Genomic DNA, 22,400 nt, shown 5'->3' on the forward strand with positions numbered 1-22,400 from the left:
TGTGAAAGTGCTATGAAATTTGTAAAAGAGAAGCAGGTAGAGCAGTCAGGGAACAGTCAGCTGAGAAAAATACCTGAATGAAGTGAGGGATTGAACATTGTGCAGACGTGGAGGACTGCTATTTCAGAGAGAGGGGACAGTAAATGCCAGTGCTCTAGGTGGGAATGTGTTTGGTGTATTCAGGGAAGGTGAGAAGGCCAGTTGTGAGTCAAGAGAAAGAGGGCGGGAAATGAAGTAGGAGAGGCAGCTGGGGGCCAGGACTCACTGCAGAGGATGGAGCAATGAATTCAGATTTCCAGAGTGAAAGGATCTGCCAAGACACACTGGGTGCCTGTGCACCACCTAGGCTGGGCCAGCTCAAAAGGAGGAAATGACCAGGAAGGCAAAATGAGCAGGTCAGGCCATCTGGAGGAGTACAGAAGTGGCATTTGGAAAAGAGGGCGAGGTAATGAAACAGTCAAGAGAAGAGCAGTACAAAAATATGATGGACAAACAGCTTTTTTTTAGGAGCACAATAAATATTTCTTAATTGACTGATTACAACTTTGTATTTTTACAAGTCATGATCATAGAAGAGTTGAATTTATGCTAATGATCTTGATGAATTCCAAGAACTTTAAAAGTATTTTGACTTTGAAAATTTTTAAATATGCAGACAAGTTGAAGGGATAGAACAATAGTATGACCTCCCCCTAGATTCACCAACTGTTAAATTTTACCACAAGTACTTTATCTGCTTTGCTGAATCATTTGAAAGTAAGTTATGACAATATGACACTTCATCCCTGAATATGTAAGCATTCATCTCCTAGGAATAAGGATATTCTACATCCTGGACAATAGGTTTAATTCTATACTATTAGCTCTTTGCTCCCTCTGTACAAGTCATCAGTTTTGTGGATTTTTCCCCCCCAGGAAACCTTAAAATCTCATACTCCCTGCTCTTTTCTGACATGCAGTTACATTCTTCCCCACCTTTCCTCTTATGCAGTGATAGGTGCATAACAAGGGGCATGGTTCTTAATTTTAGCCCAGGCATAAAGTAATTAGGAAGATAAATATGTTACATGAAAGAATCAATCCTTTTACTCATTCTAAAATCAAACTGAAAGTTTTTTTGTTTTTATCCAAGTCATTGCACTCTTCCATTATGAGAGATTGTACTGAGTTTGCTGCATTGTTTTCAAGGTGCTAATTCGAAATAGGAACAATTAGTCCAGTGTACACAACAGTGAGTTCATATGTCAGAAGTTCAGTTCTGCATGATTAGCCTCATTCATCTGAGAGCACTTTGAACATAAATCCAGATACCATATACTTTTTTGTTTTTAAATTGAAATATAGTTGGGACTTCCCTGGAGGTCCAGTGGTTAAGACTCTGCGCTGCCAATGCAAGGGGCGTGGGTTTGATCCCTCGTCGGAGAACTAAGATCCCACATGCCACGTGGCATGGCCAAAAGATTAAAAAATGAAGTACAGTTGATTTTCAATGTTGTGTTAGTTTCAGGTGTACAGCAAAGTGATTCAGTTATACATTATATATATCTATTTTTTCGGGTTCTTTTCCCTTATAGGTTATTACAAAACATTGAATATAGTTCCCTGTGCTATACAGTAGGTCCTTGTTGGTTATTTATTTTATATATAGTAGTGTGTATATGTTAAACCCAAACTCCTAATTTATCCCTCCCCACCCTTTCCCCTTTGGTAACCATAGGTTTGTTTTCATGTCTGTGGGTCTATTTCTGTTTTGTATATAAGTTCATTTGTATCATTTTTCTTTAAGATTCCACATATAAGCGATATCATATGACATTTGTCTTTCTATGTCTGGCTTACTTCACTTAGTATGATCATCTCTAGCTCCATCCATGTTGCTGTAAATGGCATTATTTCATTCTTTTTTATGGCTGAGTAATATTCTGTTATATAAAATACCACACCTTCTTTATCTATTTATCTGTCCATGGACATTTAGGTTGCTTCCATGTCTTGGCTATGGTAAATAGTGCTGCTGTGAATATTGGGGTGCATGTGTCTTTTCGAATTATGGTTTTCTCAGGATATATGCTCAAGAGTGGGATTCAGGATCATATGGTAGTTCTCTTTTTAGTTTTTTGAGGAACCTCCATACTGTTCTGCATAGTGGTTGTACCAATTTACATTCCCACCTACAGTATAGGATGGTTCCTTTTTCTCCACACCCTTTCCAGCATTTTTTATTTGTAGACTTTTTGATGATGGCCATTCTGACCAGTATGAGATAGATACCATATAGTTTGTGAAACAGAGATTTACTAAAGAATAACCTGGTCTTCTGAAATAGTTGATGCATATTGACCGTTCCCTGGTGGTATGAGACATTCAGCACCAAATGGCCAGTGAGGGCCGGAGGTGTGTACAAAGTGGTTTCTGAGACAGCATGCCAAGAGTCAAAGCTGGTGATATGTGTCGAGGCACAGTAGCAAGGCAGAAAGACCTGGATTGGTAAAATAAAATTAAATGTGAGAACCACAAGATTGGGGCTCCATGGAAAAACCACAATGGTGGACCCACAGTGGGTTGAAGGGTAGTTGGAGGAGAATGGGGTTTAATAAAAAGGTCTTTCTATTCTTTGTTTGGTGCTTAGCCAGATAAGATCTAAAGAAGAAGCTGGAGGGGCTAGAGGGGATGAGGGATGCTTTTCCAGGGAAGAAAATTCAAATGTGGGTATACATGAGCCGGGGTCTCCCTACTGCCTGAAGATTATTCAAGGAGAAGAGTTAGTGTAGAACAGGTTAGAGAACGTCCAGGCTCACAGTCCTCAATGGAGAGCATATTTGGGACAGTTCCAGTAGGTGAGATGGCTGTGGACATGCTGTGACTCCATCCCAGATGCTGTAGGTCTGTGGCCATGTGCATGGTTTCAGCTTGCAAAGCTTCCAGAGACAACACTGTCCAGTAGAACTTTCTCTGATGATAGAAATGTTCTGTATTTCTACTGTCCATTAGGGTAGCCACATGTGGCTATTGAGTTCTTGAAACGTGGCTAATGTGACTACTGAAATTTAAATCTTATTTAATGCTAATTAATTAAAATAAAAACTTGAATTTTAATAACCATATGTAGCTAGTAGCTACCAACCCTTTTGGACAGCACTATTCTAGAACATTTACTCACAGGGTCTCTGCCTTTGATCTGGTGATGGGAATATTGTGGGAGGTCAGGGCCCCCATGAGAGCAGAGACTTCTTTTGTTTTATTCTAACACCTAGAACAAAGCCTGACACAGGGTAGGTACTCAATAAACATTTGTTGATATGTTAATTACTTAATTAACGAGAGAGAAAGATAACCAATCAGACTTAAAACTCTATCAATACTCATTTTTTACCAAATTGCCACCATCTTGGTTTCCCTTCTGGGGCTGACTCCATGGTTTGGGATGATCTATGCCAAAACTTCTCTTTGAAAGCCCCTTGCTAAGGACGGGACTAAGAGAGAGTCTCCATCCAGTCTGTCTTCAGATGATTCTTTCACTTCAGGCTTAGTTGTTACATATTAATATTTTAAAAGGTGTATTATTTTTTGCAAAGTTTATAGAAAATAAAGCATTGAAAAACTAACTAATACATTGTAAATTCTCTCTCCTTCAGAGGACCATGATCTAGTTTTTTACCATATGAAAACAGTCACAATAACTACTATTGATTTAGACATACTATGTGCTGAGCATACTTTGCAGATAGTATTTCTAATCTTTACAACAATCCTACGAGTAGGAATTTCCATTTCCATATTACAAATGAAGAAGCTAAGGCTCAGAGATAATTGATTTACTTGTCCAAGGTCACACAACTTCCAGATATCCCACTTTTCACTGTACCGTATTGACTCAAAACACTGTAGTTACATCCTTCAAGAAGCCCAAGAGCATTGGAATGTAGTAAAGAAATAAAGTTCATTGCAAATTGCTTGTTTTTTTGAATACACAACCCAGAAGAAAACAACCCATTATCTTAACTAGCTCCTTCTTCCTGGAGTCCAAATTTAATTATGCATCTCATACAGAAATGACAGCCACCTGAAGCACAGGTCTGCCCTGTGGAAGAAGGTGGTATTTAGCCTAGATGATGAATTTTGCCCCACATAGATAATAAATCTGAGAGAGCTTCGTGAAGGATAACTACTGAGAAGAAAGATAAGAGTTTCCATTGGGAAGCTGGAGAAGGGAGGTGAATAATTATTGTGGTGAGGTTATTTATGTTGCTACTTTGGGCTTTCATGGGAAATCCTAAAAGCTACATCTCTGGAGCTGGAAACTTGGCAGGAAGACAAAAGAAAATGTTGTCCCGTTTCTATCCAAGTGGTTACTAACATGATGGCAATGGGAGTCATTCTCTTTCCAGAAATGATTGAACCCAGCGTACAGTAATCAAAGGGGGAAAATGAGCCTAGCATCAAGTCAGGATGACTCTCTTGTCTTCACTTTCTGCCAGCGTGTAGCACCTGCTGGGAAGTGGTAGCAAAAGCTGGTTTAAGGAGAACAGGCAGTACTCTGCCTCATTTTCATCAAAACTTAGCCAACAGAGACCAATGAGCGATGCAGAGTCAGACTCCAAATGGCATTGCTGAGAGGAATTAAAGATGGTTAAGAAAGAGACCTTAAGGTCATGGGTCCAATTCTGCCTTTTGTATGAATTAAAAAGCATTCCAGAGGGGCAGGTGAGCTGTCGAAGGACCCCAGGCCAGTCTCCAGAATCCAAGTCCAATCCATTTTGAACAGCCCCACTCTTTTTTAAATTTAATTTTTATTTTATATTGGGGTATAGTTGATTTACAATGTTGTTAGTTTCAGGTGTACCACAAAGTGATTCAATTACACATATACATATGTCCATTCTTTTCCAGATTCTTTCTAGGTTATTACCCCACTCTTTTTTTTTTTTTTTTTTTTGCGGTACACGGGCCTCTCACTGCTGTGGCCTCTCCCGTTGCGGAGCACAGGCTCCGGACGCGCAGGCTCAGCGGCCATGGCTCACGGGCCCAGCCGCTCCGCGGCATGTGGGATCTACCCGGACCGGGGCACGAACCCGTGTCCCCTGCATCGGCAGGCGGACTCTCAACCACTGCGCCACCAGGGAAGCCCTACCCCACTCTTAAGAACCAATCTCACCATGACTCTGCTCCCTATGGCCTCATTCCCCTCACCCTAGCCATAATTATTGTCATGGTCTTTATTTTTCTCAATACTTTTCTGGAGGCATAATTACCTGTGAATTTAAGTCCTGGGAAAATGCTTGCCTGCTATTTGTCATGTCACTGCTATCTTCCTTATCGCTGCCCACACCTAGCACCTAGCAGATTTCTGTCACGGAGAGACTACGATTGTGTGATAAGCCTGCTGAGATGTATTTGGAGTAAGCTTGTGCCAGAGAGCTCTAGGAGGCTTCTGGAGGAGGAGAAGGAGGGGCAACAAGAATAGGTTTAGTGACGGAGTGGTGAGAGCAGTTGTCTGACCATTTATTGAGCACTTAGCATGCTCCGTATGTGATGTTAAACATTCTATGTGCATTGTTTCCTTTAATTCTCACATTATACTTATGAGATGGCTATTGGTATTATTTGCCTTTTCTGACTAAGGCAACTTAAGCTGAGAGAGCTTAACCACTTGTCAAAAGTCATGCTCTGCTGAGTAAGCTTAGGTCTTTCCCTGACTTTATTCAGGGAGTTGTGTGCCAAGCATGGAAATTCTTTTTTTCACTTGAAGCCCCCAGTGAAATGTGGGACTCCCTGGGCTTTCCCGCAGATCTCTCAAGAATCCTGCTGACACCTGGGGCTAGAGTGAGGTGTCCAGATTCCACGTTCCTTCCTGGGTCTGCTGGAGTCACACTCTGGGTCTCCCCTCCCTGCAGGGGCCCTTCTGATTCGTTGTCCCCCTGGTCACAAGGATGCATGTGAATGAATGCAGGGAGTTTCCATGGTCAAAATGACCAGCTAACCATGTCTGTAACAGTGCCTTAGAGTCTACCATTAACTTCATAACACAAGCTAAACTCTACTGTTTCTAAATACCCTCTTCAAGGTGCTAGGAGAAGTTCCCAGCTCAGAAGCCAGCAGTCTTGAAAGTTCATTCACTCTTTGGCATTTGAAATGTACTTTCCTATCAAAGCTGTGGTACGAACAGTGGGTAGATTTCTACATTGGCCCACAAATCCTTCACTTTAATGTAAATGTCCTTTGGTATTTGTATTACCGTGATGTTATTTCAACTCCATGTAACTACTGTCTAAAAGTTATTTCTTTTAGGAAATAAGGGGAGTTTCTTTCTTTCTTTTTTTTTTAGTACTATACAGGCATGTACAGCACTGCTTTTGTTGTCTGTTTGCTTTTTTTTCTTATTTATTTGAAGTATAGTTGATTTACAATGTTTCAGTTGTACAGTAAAGTGATTCAGTTATACACACACACACACACACACACACACTTTTTCAGATTCTTTTCCATTATAGGTTATTAAAAGATGTTGAAAATAGTTCTCTGTGCTATACAGTAGGTCCTTGTTGTTTATCTGTTTTATATATAGTAGTGTGTATCTGTTAATCCCAAATTCCCAAGTTATCCCTCCCCCACCTTTGGTAACCATAAGTTTGTTTTCTGTATCTGTGAGTCTATTTCTGTTTTGTAAATAAGTTCATTTGTATCATTTTTTTTTAGATTCCATGTAGAAGTGATAACATATGATATTCGTCTTTCTCTGTCTGAGTGACTTCACTTAGTATGATCATCTCTAGGTCCATCCATGTTGCTGCAAATGGCATTGTTTTATTCTTTTTAATGGCTGAGTAATATTCCATTGCATGTGCGTGTGTGTGTGCATGTGCGTGTGTGTGTGTGTGTGTACACACCACATCTTCTTTATTCATTCATCTGTCGATGGACATTTAGGTTGCTTCCATGTCTTGGCTATTGTAAATAGTGCTGCTATGAACATTGGGGTCATGTATCTTTTTGAATTAGAGTTTTCATCTTTTCCAGGTATATGCCCAGGAGTGGGATTGCTGGATCATATGGTAACTCTCCTCCAGGTTATTTTCCATAGTGGCTGTACCAATTTACATTCCCACCAACAGTGTAGGAGGGTTCTCTTTTCTCCACACCCAATGTGAGGGGAGTTTCAATGCAGGAGACACACATCCTTGTCCTTTCAACAGTGGGGCTGGGGACAGACTGCCTGGGCTTCCATAACTGTGACAATAGTGTTTCTTGCCCAGCCAGGATAATTGGCATCCATGGCACAGGGCCCTGGCTGCACTGGGGTTTCCAGCCTTGGCACAGGTACTAAGCAGCAGCTGCTACGGGCCACTGTGCATGGAGCTGTGGGAATATTCAGGGAGGCACTGTCTTGGGAAAAACAGCCTAAAGCCAGGCAGAGTCCAACTATATACTCTGACAAAACTTTTTTATTTACTTTGTTCATTTTTTTTTTATTGTGGTAAAATATATGTAACATAAAATTTACCATCTTAACCATGTTTAAGTGTGCAGTTCATTGGAATTAAGTACATTCATACTGTTGCCCAGCCATCACCACCATTCATTTCCAGAATGCTTTTCATGTTGCAAAACTGACTCTGCGTACCCATTAAACGGTAATTCCCCATCCTCCCCTCTCCCCAGCCCTTGGCAACCACCATTCTACTTCCTGTCTCTATAAATTGGACTACCCTAGGTACCTCATATAAGTGGAATCATACAATATTTGTGACTCACCTATTTCACTTAGTAAAATGTCCTCAAGTTTCACCCATATTGTAGCATGTATGGGAATTTCTTTGCTCTTTAAGGTCGAAGATATTCCATTGTACATATAGAGTACATTTTGCATATCCATTCATCCACTGATGGACACTTGGGTTGCTTCTACTTTTTGGGTATTGTGAATAATGCTGCTGTGAACATAGGTGTACAGATATCTCTTTGAGACCCTGCTCTCAATTCTTTTGGGTATATACCCCAAAATGGAATTGCTGGAGCATATGGTAATCCTAGTTTTTAACTTTCTGAAGTTTCTAGTTTCTCTTGTGATTTCTTCTTTGATCCATTGGTTGTTTAAGAGTGTGTGGTTTAATTTCTATAAATTTGTGAATTTTCCAGTTTTCCTTCTGTTATTGATTTCTAACTTCATTTTGTTGTTGGAGAAGATACTTTGTATATTGTCTGTCTTTTTAACTCTATTGATATTATTGTAAAATTGGCTATTTCTCTCTTCAGTTCAGTAAATTTTTGCTTCTTATATTTTTTAATAGATCTTTATTGGAGTACAATTGCTTCACAGTACTCTGTTAGTTTCTGTTGTACAACAAAGTGAATCAGCCATATGCATACATATATCCCCATATCCCCTCCCTCTTGAGCCTCCCTCCCATCCTCCCTATCCCACCCCTCTAGGTCATCGCAAAGCACCGAGCTGATCTCCTTGTGCTGTGCTGCTGCTTCCCACTAGCTGTTTTACATTCAGTAGTGTGTGTATGTGGATGCTACTCTCACTTCTCCCCAGCTTCACCCTCCCACCCCATGTCCTCAAGTCCATTCTCTATGTCTACATTTTTATTCCTGCCCTGCCACTAGGTTCATCAGTACCTTTTTTTTTTTTTAGACTCCATATATATGTGTTAGCATACAGTATTTGTTTTTCTCTTTCTGACTTACTTCACTCTGTATGACAGACTCTAGGTCCATCCACCTCACTGCAAATAACTCAATTTCATTTCTTTTTATGGCTGAGTAATATTCCATTGTATATATGTGCCACATCTTCTTTATCCATTCATCTGTCGATGGACAGTTAGGTTGGTTCCGTGTCCTGACTATTGTAAATAGTGCTGCAATGAACATTGTGGTACATGACTCTTTTTGAATTATGGTTTTCTCAGGGTATATGCCCAGTAGTGTGATTGCTGGGTCATATGGTAGTTCTATTTTTAGTTTTTTAAGGAACCTCTATACTGTTCTCTATAGTGGCTGTATCAATTTACATTCCTACCAATGGTGCAAGAGGGTTCTGTTTTCTCCACACCCTCTCTAGCATGTATTGTTTGTAGATTTTTTGATGATGGCCATTCTGAATGGTGTGAGGTGATACCTCATTGTAGTTTTGATTTGCATTTCTCTAATGATTAGTGAGGTTGAGCATCTTTTCATGCGCCTCTTGGCCATCTGAATGTCTTGTTTGGTGAAATGTCTGTTTAGGTCGTCTGCCCATTTCTTAATTGGGTTGTTTGTTTTTTTGATATTGAGCTCCATGAGCTGTTTGTATATTTTGGAGATTAATCCTTTGTCCATTGTTTCATTTGCAAATATATTCTCACATTTTGAAGGTTGTCTTTTTGTCTTGTTTATGGTTTCCTTTGCTGTGCAAAGGCTTTGAAGTTTCATTAGGTCCCATTTGTTTATTTTTGTTTTTATTTCTATTTCTCTAGGAGGTGGGTCAAAAAAGATCTTGCTGTGGTTTATGTCAAAGAGTATTTTTCCTATGTTTTCCTCTAAGAGTTTTATAGTGTCTGGTCTTACATTTAGGTCTTTAATCCATTTGGAGTTTATTTTTGTGTATGGTGTTAGGGAGTGTTCTAATTTCATTCTTTTATATGTAGCTGTCCAGTCTTCCCAGCACCACTTATTGAAGAGGCTGTCTTTTCTCCACTGTATGTTCTTGCCTCCTTTGTCGTAAATTAGGTGACCATATGTGCGTGGGTTTATATGCTCCGACAAAACTTAATAAAATTCAGTAACATATTCTTTTTTTATATATATAAATTTATTTATTTTTTATTTTTGGCTGTGTTGGGTCTTTGTTGCTGCGCGTGGGCTTCTCTAGTTGTGGCGAGCGGGGGCTACTCTTTGTTGCGGTGCGCGGGCTTCTCATTGCGGTGGGTTCTCTTGTTGCGGAGCATGGGCTCTAGGCACATGGGCTTCAGTAGTTGTGGCACGTGGGCTCTAGAGCGCAGGTTCAGTAGTTGTGGTGCACGGGCTTAGTTGCTCCGCAGCATGTGCGATCTTCCCGGACCAGGGCTCGAACCCGTGTCCCCTGCATTGACAGGCGGATTCTTAACCACTGCCTCACCAGGGAAGCCCTCAGTAACATATTCTTTTGACCAAGTGGTCTCTGCAGAAATCTAGCCTCAGAAGTAAAAGAATCTGTATATAAGGTGACAGACACACACAGGCTGTGGCACTCTTTTTTAGCAGCAAAATCTAGAAAACAAGTTAAGTGTCCATCAGCAGCCAAATAATGGTACATGTTTAGTATGGAATATTATGCACCTGTTTAATATTCCAGTCAGTTTTGGAAGGATGGCCATGAGGTATTGTTAAAAGGGAAGAGAAATGTAAATGATATGTATAATCTAAGTCAAATTTTATCAAATGGCATAAGCAACAACCCAAAGCAAGCAGAATATGCCCTCTCTCTGCGTCTGTAATGAGAGTTGGTCTGAGAATGGAGAAACAGGTTGGGTGACTCATACTGGGGGTCAACAGTGGTGACCTCAAGGAAGGAGTGGCATGGGGGGATTAGAGATTTCATTTTCTTTGCGCTTCTTTGGCTTGCTTCACTTGTTTTGGAAGCATATATTGCTTTTCTAAGTATAAACATGGAGATAACAGTAGTTCTTAGAATATAAGGGAACATACCTCTAAAAGCAGAGGAAGTAGGAATGAAATGGGGGAAGGTGAGGCATTCCTGAGGAGCAGCAACTTCTCCACCCTATAATGCCTATAGGCAGAAAAAGAATCTTATTTTGTACCCATAGCTCCTAGCACCATATCTGGATCAAACATCAAAGGGTGTTGTAATCTGGAGAGCAAAGGTCATTTCCAATTTCTGTCCCCACCAGCAACTTCCTGCCACACACACACACACACACACACACACACACACAGGATAGTGGGACAGGCAGGAGTCTGAGAGCTGTAGAAGATATTATTTTTGTATATAAGGCATTGAGAAGATTGGCATGGGGTCTTAAGCTAGGGATAACTTTCTGGTAGGGGTTCCATTAAGTCATTTGCAACTAAAATGAGAACTAGCTCATGGGGACATTCTCATACTCTGTGTTTTGGCAGAGTGACCCAAGAAACATGCCAAATAGAGACTGCATAATAGTTCTGTTAGATGATTTATATCTTGTTGAACAAACATTCCTCAGCTCTGTTAGCGTATCGGAGAGTCATCTGCCTGGTTTGATATTTTGATATCATAAATATCATCATCATCATCATCACTAATGCACCTTGAGTGCTTATGTTCCAGGTACTCTATAAAGGCTTTATAACCATTATCTCATTTTATCTGTGTAACAACCCTATGAGGTAGGTTCTATTATTATCCTATTTTACAGAAAGGGAAACTGAGCCAGGATTCAAACACATGATCTCCGACTTCAAACCCACACTCTATTCTAATAAACTTGGGAGGTCAGTTGTTATCACAACTATTTGATTTCAGATTGTTGGTTCTAGCCCCCAGATCTGTGGTCACAGCTGAGTCAACAGTGTCAATAGTCCCACATGGCTTTAATAGAAGTCCAGGGTTGTAATGTAATTAAGTAGTGGGCCCGTTGGACTCTGTTGTTCAAAACCCATCAGGAACAATTTTTCCTTTGGACAATGCATTTTCAAAATAAGCATGCACAAACAAGAGTGTGTCAAGAGAAGCATGACAAGGAATTTTCAAGCTACTCTTAGTGAGAACTGACTCTAGGCCAGGCTCTCTGCTAAGCATTTTACATGCATCCCATGCATCCCATTTTTCGCAGGTCATACAGCTGATAAAGTCACGCTAGGATTTCATACCAGGCTTGTCCAAGATCAGAGCCTAGGACTGGACTGGAGCCTAGACTGCCTCTAGCTGGGACCCAGGACATTATGGTCTGCAAGTAACTGTAAAGGAGGTTCAGGATGATCCCAAAGAAAATGGTGCTTTGGTGAAAACCCCAAATAATTATCTTCTGCTGTCTGGATAAACATCTTACAAAGACGTGTTTTGTTGGACCCACAGAGTTGTTGCTATTGTTGTTTTCTTTTCAAGGAGAATTTTACATTGTGATCCTTATTTCCTACTTTTCTTAAAAATTTGCAAGCAATGCTAGACTTGCATGTTTAGCCTCTGTAGCTGCAGAGTATCTTTGCAAATGAAAAGGCATAGGCTGGCCAAGTCATTGCAGTGCCCACAAAACCTTATGCAATCTCCTACCTACTTGGTTCCCTTAAGTGATCCACCTGGCTCCAGGGGAGAAGAAAGGAACATTTTTGTTCTATCCAGCTCCTGAAAACAGTGAGTAGAAGGGATGCCAGTTCCCACAGCAAAAGCTCTTTCTATCAAGTAGAGCTAGTTGCACATTTAAACCAAGAACCTCAAGAGGCAGTGAGGTTCTCATCTGTAGAAGTAATCAAGTGCAGTTTGAATCTGTCAGATCGTGTGTAAGGCTAAGATACCGGAGTAGATGGCCTCTATCATTCCGTCATTCTGACTTTCACTTAATAGCTTCTTAATATCTACCTTTGGGTTTCAAGTCCCAGCTAGAACATTTTCTTGCAGGGCTGTTTTTCTTTTTAGGAAAACAATACCCATCAAATAGAGAAGAAAATTGGTGCTGTGTTTGCATGTCCCCCACCAAACAGGTATTATCTTAATGATAAAATATTAGCTAGAAAGAGCGGATAACTGTAGCCAGATATTTTATTCAGTCAGGATTTTCTTTGCCTGCAAGTAGCTGGATATTGTTTTCTGCCAGTTAATTTCCATGTAAGCTATTGCAAGATTCTTACAGGTGGACATTTACAAATAACAGTTGAATTCCCAGGGAAAAGGGGGCTTCTTGACAGATCTAACCCTAGCATTTTACATTCACACTAAAGTAGAAATGACTGGCCATGGTTCTATTATTTTAAAACAGTCAAGTATTAAGATAAATCAATCACTTAGATAGAAGTCATGGTGGTAGGTTCAGAAGAAATACAGTGATCCTGCATCCCCTCTCCTCCGAAAAAGGAAAGTCTACTTGTAAACAAAAAGTCTAGATACCACAAGATTTGACGTGCAGTAAAATCAGAATGTAGTCAATGCCACAAGTAGGCAACATGCATTTGTGAAGTCAAGACAGCACACAATAAGAGCAAGCAGTGAAGACTCTGGGGACCCAAGAGGGACTGACTAGTGGCACTCTGACACTGTGTGGGGAGTGAGAGAGTGCTGGCATCATCTAAGTGGTCTGACAACAAGTCAGCTCTATGTGATTCTTGCCCTGCAGGAAAGAGCGCTCAGCGTTGGCAGATCTTGAACACAACAGAAACGCAAACGTTTCAGTTAGCGCCACTGTAATATCTTGATTCTGCAAATAATACTGTGATGGTTTCCAAATTTTGAGAGTCAAACATCTTTTGGGCCTCCAGTTTGAGACCTCTGCTGGGGAGGATATCGCAGAGCTACTTGCAATAGAATCAGGAAGTTTCTGGAGGTCTTGCCTAGACCTGGGGTCTTGCTAGGAGACCCTGGGTCAGACTGTGCCAGCAGCTGCAACTTACCTGAGTGGAAGGTCCACTGCAGCCCCTTCTCATGATACTTTGTCCATATCACCACTGGGAAAGCTGAAATCATAGGACTTAAACGGCAACGTGTCCAGCAGAGGCTGTGCTGCCTCGTTCTGCCTCCTGCATGTTTTTTCAAATTTACTGAAAACATTCTCAACCATCGCAGCCTGGCTGGGGTGCTGTGGGACTCAGGGTTGCAGTAAAGTAATCGTCATTACTAACTTAGATGGGCACTTAGAGAAGAGTTGACTTTGTACATTTAGTGAGTAGAGCCTTGGCGGGTAGAACCAGACTCTCCCCTGCTGATCCAGTGCCTGGGAGTCAGCCCCCCAGACTTGCATTCTGGGGCTCTCGGCCATCCATCCCTTCTGAGGCTGAGCTAGGCCTGCAAAGTCTTTTCTCCCAACAAAGAAAACCTGGCTGAGAGGCTCAGGCGCTGGATGATTGTGTGTCCCTCGGCCCCTCTAACCCATGCTCCCAAAGCCCAGTGAACAGCCAGGCTGGAGGGGATCCCCAAGAAACCACCTGCCCTGCTGTTTCAGGATTAATGGAATCAAGTGATGCAGCAAAAATGCCATGTCAGAACCTTATGCTTTCAATCCTCTCGGTGTCATTTAGCTAAAGAAACCGTCAACAAAAACAAAGGAGAAGAAAACAGCTGGTGGTATAATCCTGCTTTATTCTTCAGAAGAAAGCAAAGCAGAGAGGGAGTCCTTATTTTCACATCTTAGAGGACTCTGTTGGCAGAAACTTCTAGGGAACCCGCTATGTGTGTGTGTGTGTGTGTGTGTGTAGTTGTAACTCCAACTTGATAGCGAAACGTTAGAGCTGGGATTTAGCTGCAGCCCCTCCCTCTCCAACGTGGCCCTTTGTGGGCCTCGATAGAGTTTTACTTCAAACAACTCAATTTCAGGGATTTCATAGCTCTTTATAAACCCAGCAGTCAGGAGCACATTTGATTTCCCCTGCGCCAAGAAAAGAGAAACCAGGGCACTGAGTAAGCTCAGGCCGATTGGTGTGGTCGGGGGGGTAAGGTCATAGGCAGAGTCTGACATTTGAGTTCCATCCACTGGCAAACAATACTATTTCTTGACACATTTCAAATTTTCCTCTTGAGGGAGCAACTGTAGTTGTGACTTTGTTTCTTCAAAGACATGGATCAGGCACGCAAATGTGCCCTCAATAATGCAGGGGTTTGCAGGTGACAGCAAATGGGACAAGTCAAGGATGTTAATGGCTAAGGCAGATGAACAGGTGATTCACTTTCTTTTTTGAACTCTCCACCTCTCCACCTTCTGGGGATTAGATCTCCCCCTCCTGAGAAAGCAGACTGGCTGTGGTGGAGAGCCCAGATGCTGGCTGGAGTCTCATCTGAGGCAGTCTGCTGGTCCTGCTGGCACTTAGCTCTAGGCCTTGTAAAAAATATATATTTCTCAAGCTTGTGTACAGAGCTAAATGGACCTGGAATGGTGGAGAATCCTGGAGAATTGGGAGCTGAACCCAGGGTGAAATGATTACAATGTAAAATAATCCTTTTTAGAAAGTCTCAAATTTTAAAAGTCTTATCCTGGAGTTTGGGAATTACAGAGCTGTGATGAACAGTGGCTGAGCCATGACGTGGCAAGTTAGTATCCAGCTTTTCCTAGTGTATATTATCAAGGTCTTCTTCTACGTTAAAAAAAAAATCAGAAGTAATACTTACTCACCAGAAAATCATTTATACATTCAAAAACCAGGACTTTTGTGGCTTAATACCAAGTGCTTCATTTAGGTTAATAAAAGTGAATATTTATCAAATGTTTATCATGTGCCAGGGACTGCACTGAATTAGCACGTAACATAAACTATTTAACTTAATTTTCACAATTCTATGAAAGAATATGATTATCCTTAGCTTACAGATGGATAAATTAAAGCATGAAGAGGGTAAGTAATATGCAAAAGATGGCACAGATAGTGAGGGGCACAGCTCTCAGTAGGCAGAGCTGGGACTCAAACTCAGGGATCAGGGGCAAAGGCTCAAGTGTTGACCTCCTGCCATCTCTAGACCCATTGTTTGGAGTGTGCATTCCTCCATGTTTCTGTTACTCCATACTGCACCCTGTCTCTGGGCTCCAACTCTACTTCTTGGCAGAATTTTAGGTTTCCTATTTGTGAGCCCTTAGAGGTGGGCCACTGGGTCTGAATATGTCCCCTTTGCAACAATAACACGCTAGGTACTACCAGCAGCACAGACTTGGCTATGTACTTGCTGTGCTCCCTGCACATTTTTGTTACAACACAATCTAGCACCTGTAAATGGAATTAATTACATTTAACACAAATTAGACCAGCCAAAGTTCAGAGTGACTTAAGGAAGAATCTATTTCACCAATTTATGTGAATGTTGGAAAAGTACTCAGGGAAACTGTTCTCTCAGATGAGGAGTGAGGTTGGTGGTAAACTAAATCCCCAAGTGTAACTTTTTCCATGAGTATTCTTACTGATTTTATTATTTTTTTTAACATCTTTATTGGAGTATAACTGCTTTAAAATGGTGTGTTAGTTTCTGCTGTATAACAAAGTGAATCAGCTATACATATACATACATGTATATGTATAGCTGTGCCTCCCTCTTGCATCTCCCTCCCACCCTCCCTATCCCACCCCTCTAGGTGGTCACAAAGCACCGAGCTGGTCTCCCTGTGCTATGCAGCTGCTTCCCACTAACTATGTATTTTACATTTGGTAGTGTATATATGTCCATGCCACTCTCTCACTTTGTCCTAGCTTACCCTTTCCCCTCCCCGTGTCCTCAAGTCCATTCTCTACGTCTGCGTCTTTATTCCTGTCCTGCCCCTAGCTTCTTTAGAACCACTTTTTTTTTTGATTCCATGTATATGTGTGTTAGCATATGGTATTTGTTATTCTCTTTTTGACTTACTTCACTCTGTATGACAGTCTCTAGGTCCATCCACCTCACTACAAATAACTCAATTTCATTTCTTTTTATGGCTGAGTAATATTCCATTGTATATACGTGCCACATATTCTTCATCCATTCATCTGTCAGTGGATACTTAGGTTGCTTCCATGTCCTGGCTTTTGTAAATAGTGCTGCAGTGAACATTGTGGTACATGACTCTTTTTGAATTATGGTTTTCTCAGGGTATATGCCTAGTAGTGGGATTGCTGGGTCGTATGGTAGTTGTATTTTTAGTTTTTTAAGGAACCTCCATACTGTTCTCCATAGTGGCTGTATCAATTTACATTCCCACCACCAGTGCAAGAGTGTTCCCTTTTCTCCACGCCCTCTCCAGCATTTATTGTTTGTAGATTTTTTGATGATGGCCATTCTGACCGGTGTAAGGTAATACCTCATTGTAGTTTTGATTTGCGTTTCTCTAATAATTAGTGATGTTGAGCATCCTTTCAATTGTTTGTTGGCAATCTGTATATCTTCTTTGGAGAAATGTCTATTTAGGTCTTCTGTCCATTTTTGGATTGGGTTGTTTGTTTTTTTGATATTGAGCTGCATGAGCTGCTTGTATATTTTGGAGATTAATCCTTTGTCAGTTGCTTCGTTTGCAAATATTTTCTCCCATTCTCAGAGTTGTCTTTTAGTCTTGTTTATGGTTTCCTTTGTTGTGCAACAGCTTTGAAGTTTCATTAGGTCCCATTTATTTATTTTTATTTCCATTTCTTTAGGAGGTGGGTCAAAAAGGATCTTGCTGTGATTTATGTCATGGAGTGTTCTGCCTGTGTTTTCCTCTAAGAGTTTTATAGTGTCTGGCCTTACATTTAGCTCTTTAATCCATTTTGAGTTTATTTTTGTGTATGGTGTTAGGGAGTGTTCTAATTTCATTCTTTTACATGTAGCTGTCCAGTTTTCCCAGTTCCACTTAATGAAGAGGCTGCCTTTTCTCCAGTGTATGTTCTTGCCTCCTTTATCAAAAATAAGTTGACCATATGTGTGTGTGTTTATCTCTGGGCTTTCTATCCTGTTGCATTGATCTATATTTCTGCTTTTCTGCTAGTACCATACTGTCTTGATTACTGCAGCTTTCTACAGGGAGAAAGCTACCGTAGCTTTCTATAGTCAGGGAGCCTGATTCCTTCAGCTCCGTTTTTCTTTCTCAAGATTGCCTTGGCTATTTGGGGTCTTCTGTGTTTCCACACAAATTGTGAAATTTTCTGTTCTAGTTCTGTGAAAAGTGCCATTGTAGTTTGATAGGGATTGCATTGAATCTGTAGATTGCTTTGGGTAGTATAGTCATTTTCACAATGTTCATTCTTCCGATCCAAGAACGTGGTATATCTCTCCATCTGTTTGTATCATCTTTAATTGCTTTAATCAGTGTCTTATAGTTTTCAACATACATTTGTCTTCTTAGGTAGGTATATTCCTAGGTATTTTATTCTTTTAGTTGCAGTGGTAAATGGGAGTGTTTCCTTAATTTCTCTTTCAGATTTCTCGTCATTCGTGTATAGGAATGCAAGAGACCTCTGTGCATTAATTTGGTATCCTGCTACTTTACCAAATTCATTGATTATCTATAGTAGTTCTCTGGTAACATCTTTAGGATTCTCTATGTATAGTATCATGTCATCTGCAAACAGTGACAGGTTTACTTCTTTTCTGATTTGGATTCCATTTATTTCTTTTTCTTCTCTGATTGCTGTGGCTAAAACTTCCAAAACACTGTTGAATTATAGCGGTGAGAATGGGCAACCTTGTCTTATTCCTGATCGTAGTGGAAATGCTTTCGGTTTTTCACCATTGAGAACGTTGTTGGCTGTGGGTTTGTCATATATGGTCTTTATTACGTTGAGGTAAGTTCCCTCTATTTCTACTTTCTGGAGGGTTTTTATCATAAATGAGTGTTGAATTTTGTCGAAAGCTTTTTCTGCATCTATTGAGATGATCATATGGTTTTTCTTCTTCAATTTGTTAATATGGTTTATCACATTGATTGATTTGCATATAATGAAAAATCCTTGCATTCCTGGGATAAACCCCACTTGATCATGGTGTATGATCCTTTTAATGTGCTGTTGGGTTCTGTTTGCTAGTATTTTGTTGAGGATTTTTACATCTATGTTAATCAGTGATATTGCCCTGTAGTTTTCATTTTTTGTGACATCTTTGTCTGGTTTTGGTATCCGGGTGATGGTGGCCTCATACATAGAATGAGTTTGGGATTGTCCCTCCCTGTGCTATATTTTGGAAGAGTTTGAGACGGATATGTGTTAACTCTTCTCTAAATGTTTGATAGAATTCGCCTGTGAAGCCATCTGGTCCTGGTCTTTTGTTTGTTGGAAGATTTTTAACCACAGTTTCCATATAAGTGCTTGTGATTGGTCTGTTTATATTTTCTCTTTGTTCCTGGTTCAGTCTCAGAACGTTGTGCTTTTCTAAGAATTTGTCCATTTTTTCCAGGTTGTCCATTTTATTGGCATATAGTTGCTTGTAGTAATCTCTCAAGATCCTTTGTATTTCTGCAGTGTCACTTGTTACTTCTCCTTTTTTATTTCTAATTCTATTGATTTGAGTCTTCTCCCTTTTTTTCTTGATGAGTCTGGCTAATGGTTTACCATTTTTGTTTATCTTCTCAAAGAACCAGCTTTTAGTTTTATTGATCTTTGCTATTGTTTCCTTCATTTCTTTTTCATTTATTTCTGATCTGATCTTTATGCTTTCTTTCCTTCTGCTAACTTTGGGGTTTTTTGGTTCTTCTTTCTCTAATTGCTTTAGGTATAAGGTTAGGTTGTTTATTTGAGATGTTTCTTGTTTCTTAAGGTAGGATTGTATTACTGTAAACTTCCCTCTAGAACTGCTTTTGCTGCATCCCACAGGTTTTGGGTCATCGTGTTTTCATTGTCATTTGTTTCTAGGTATTTTTTTATTTCCTCTGTGATTTCTTCAGTGATCTCTTGGTTATTTAGTTATTTTGTTTAGCCTCCATATGTTTGTATTTTTTACATATTTTTTCCTGTAATTGATATCTAGTCTCATAGTGTTGTGGTCAGAAAAGATACTTGATAAGATTTCAATTTTCTTAAATTTACCAAGGCTTGATTTGTGACCCAAGGTATGATCTATCCTGGAGAATGTTCCATGAGCACTTGAGGAGAAGGTGTATTCTGTTGTTTTTGAATGGAATGTCTCCTAAATATCACTTAAGTCCATCTTGTTTAATGTATCCTTTAAAGTTTGTGTTTTCTTATTTATTTTCATTTTGGGTGATCTGTCCATTGGTGAAAATGGGGTGTTAAAGTCCTCTACTATGATTGTGTTACTGTTGATTTCCCCTTTTATGGCTGTTAGCGTTTTCCTTATGTACTGAGGTGCTCCTATGTTGGGTGCATAAATATTTACAGTTGTTATATCTTCTTCTTGGATTGATCCCTTAATCATTATGTAGTGTCCTTCTTTGTTTCTTGTAATAGTCTTTATTTTAAAGTCTGTTTTATGTTATGAGAATTGCTATTCCAGCTTTCTTTTGATTTCCATTTGCATGGAATATGTTTTTCCATCCCTTCCCTTTCAGTCTGTTTGTGTCCCTGGGTCTGCAGTGGGTCTCTTGTAGACAGCATATATATTGGTCTTGTTTTTGTGTCTATTGTATCTATTCAGCCAGTGTATGTCTTTTGGTGGGAGCATTTAATCCATTTACATTTAAGGTAGTTATTGATATGTATGTTCCTATTACCATTTTCTTAATTGTTTTGGGTTTGTTATTGCAAGTCTTTTCCTTCTCTTGTGTTTCCTGCCTAGAGAATTTCCTTTAACATTTGTTGTAGAGCTGGTTTGGTGGTGCTGAATTCTCTTAGCTTTTGCTTGTCTGTAAAGATTTTAATTCTCCATCAAATCTGAATGAGATCCTTGATGGACAGAGTAATCTTGGTTGTAGGTTATTCCCTTTCATCACTTTAAATATGTCCTGCCACTCCCTTCTGGCCTGCAGATTTTCTGCTGAAAGATCAACTGTTAACCTTATGGGGATTCCCTTGTATGTTATTTGTTGCGTTTCCCTTGTTGCTTATAATATTTTTTGTTTGTATTTAAGTTTTGATATTTTGATTAGTATGTGTCTTGGCATGTTTCTCCTTAGAATTATCCTGGATGGGACTCTCTGCACTTCCTGGACTTGATTAAGTATTTCCTTTCCCATATTAGGGAAGTTTTCAACTATAATCTCCAGATATTTTCTCAGTCCCTTTTTTTTTCTCTTCTTCTGGAGCCCCTATAATTTGAATGTTGTTGTGTTTATTGTTGTCCCAGAGGTCTCTGAGAGTGTCCTCAATTCTTTTCATTACTTTTTCTTTATTCTGCTCTGCAGTAATTATTTCCACTATTTTATCTTCCAGGTCACTGATCTGTTCTTCTGCCTCAGTTATTCTGCTATTGATTCCTTCTAGAGAATTTTTAATTTCATTTATTGTGTTGTTCATCGTTGTTTGTTTGCTCTTCAGTTCTTCTAGGCCCTTGTTAAACGTTTCTTGTACTTTCTCCATTCTATTCCCAAGGTTTTGGATCATCTTTACTATCATTACTCTGAATTCTTTTTCAGGTAGACTGCCTATTTCTTCTTCATTTGTTTGGTCTGGTGGGTTTTTACCTTGCTCCTTTTGCCTATCTTACTGTGTTTGGGGTCTCCTTTTCGCAGGCTGCAGGTTTGTACTTCCCGTTGTTTTTGGTGTCTGCCCCCAGTGGGTAGGCTTGCTTCAGTGGGTTGTGTAGGCTTCCTGGTGGAGGGAACTGGTGCCTGTGTTCTGGTGGATGAGGCTGGATCTTGTCTTTCTGGTGGGCAGGACCATGTCCGGTAGTGTGTTTTGGGGTGTCTGTGAAGTTATTATGATTTTATGCAGCTGATCTGCTAATGGGTGGGTTTGTGTTCCTGTCTTGCTATTTGTTTGGCACAGGGTGTCTAGCACTGTAGCTTGCTGGTCGTTGAGTGGAGCTGGCTCTTAGCGTTGAGATGGAGATCTCTGGGAGAGTTTTCGCCATTTGATATTATGTAGGACCGGGAGGTCTCTGGTTTTCCAGTGTCCTGGATTCGGCTCTCCCACCTCGGAGGCTTAGGCCTGACCCCCAGCCAGGGCACCAAGACTTGTTCTTTAGGAATTCTGCAGTAGTTTTTTTTTTGTTTTCTTTCTTTCAGGTATTTTTTTTCTTACTTAGTTGCAAGGAAATTTCCAGGAATGAAGCCATAGGCAGGTGAATGGTCTCCAATTCAAAGCCAGGCATTTGTCAAGCTCTTGCTAGTTCTTGTTTTCTTGGTTTCCCTGGAGGGAGAACCAGGAGGTGGTGCCCAGTAGATGGTCCCTACTGCTTCCCCATGTGGACCGGTGCACACATGTCCTCTAGCTGCCTCTGCTCTTGGACTGGCAGCCTGTGAACCCACTTCCCAGTCCAGGGCATGTCGGACCATGGTACAGACCGTCTGTGTATTTCTCACTCTGTCCCGTCTGCCACGGATCGGCTGCTTCACCCTCTTCTGACAGCCTCAAATGCTTCCCTTCCAGTTATGAAGGGACCTTTATAGTCCTTTCTGGTGTCCAGAGTCTTCTGCTAGTTATCATCTGGTGTTCTCTGAGAATTGTTGTATCTGTAGATGTATTCCTGATATATCTGTGGAGAGAGATGAACTCCACGTCCACCTACTACTTCGCCATCTTGAATCCTTACTAATTTTAAATGGTGTTATGCTAGCCTCACTTCTCTCCACTCCCCAGCCGTCAGCAATTTATTTTCCCTTTAAAGATTTTCTTTTTACAACTTCCCTTTGTGAATGCACATCAGCTTTTAGCAACAAATGTGAGCAGAATCCTTTTATGGTACTTTCTTT

Source organism: Mesoplodon bidens (assembly GCF_964165515.1).
Source record: "Mesoplodon bidens genome assembly, chromosome: 4".
Lineage (NCBI taxonomy): Eukaryota > Metazoa > Chordata > Mammalia > Artiodactyla > Ziphiidae > Mesoplodon > Mesoplodon bidens.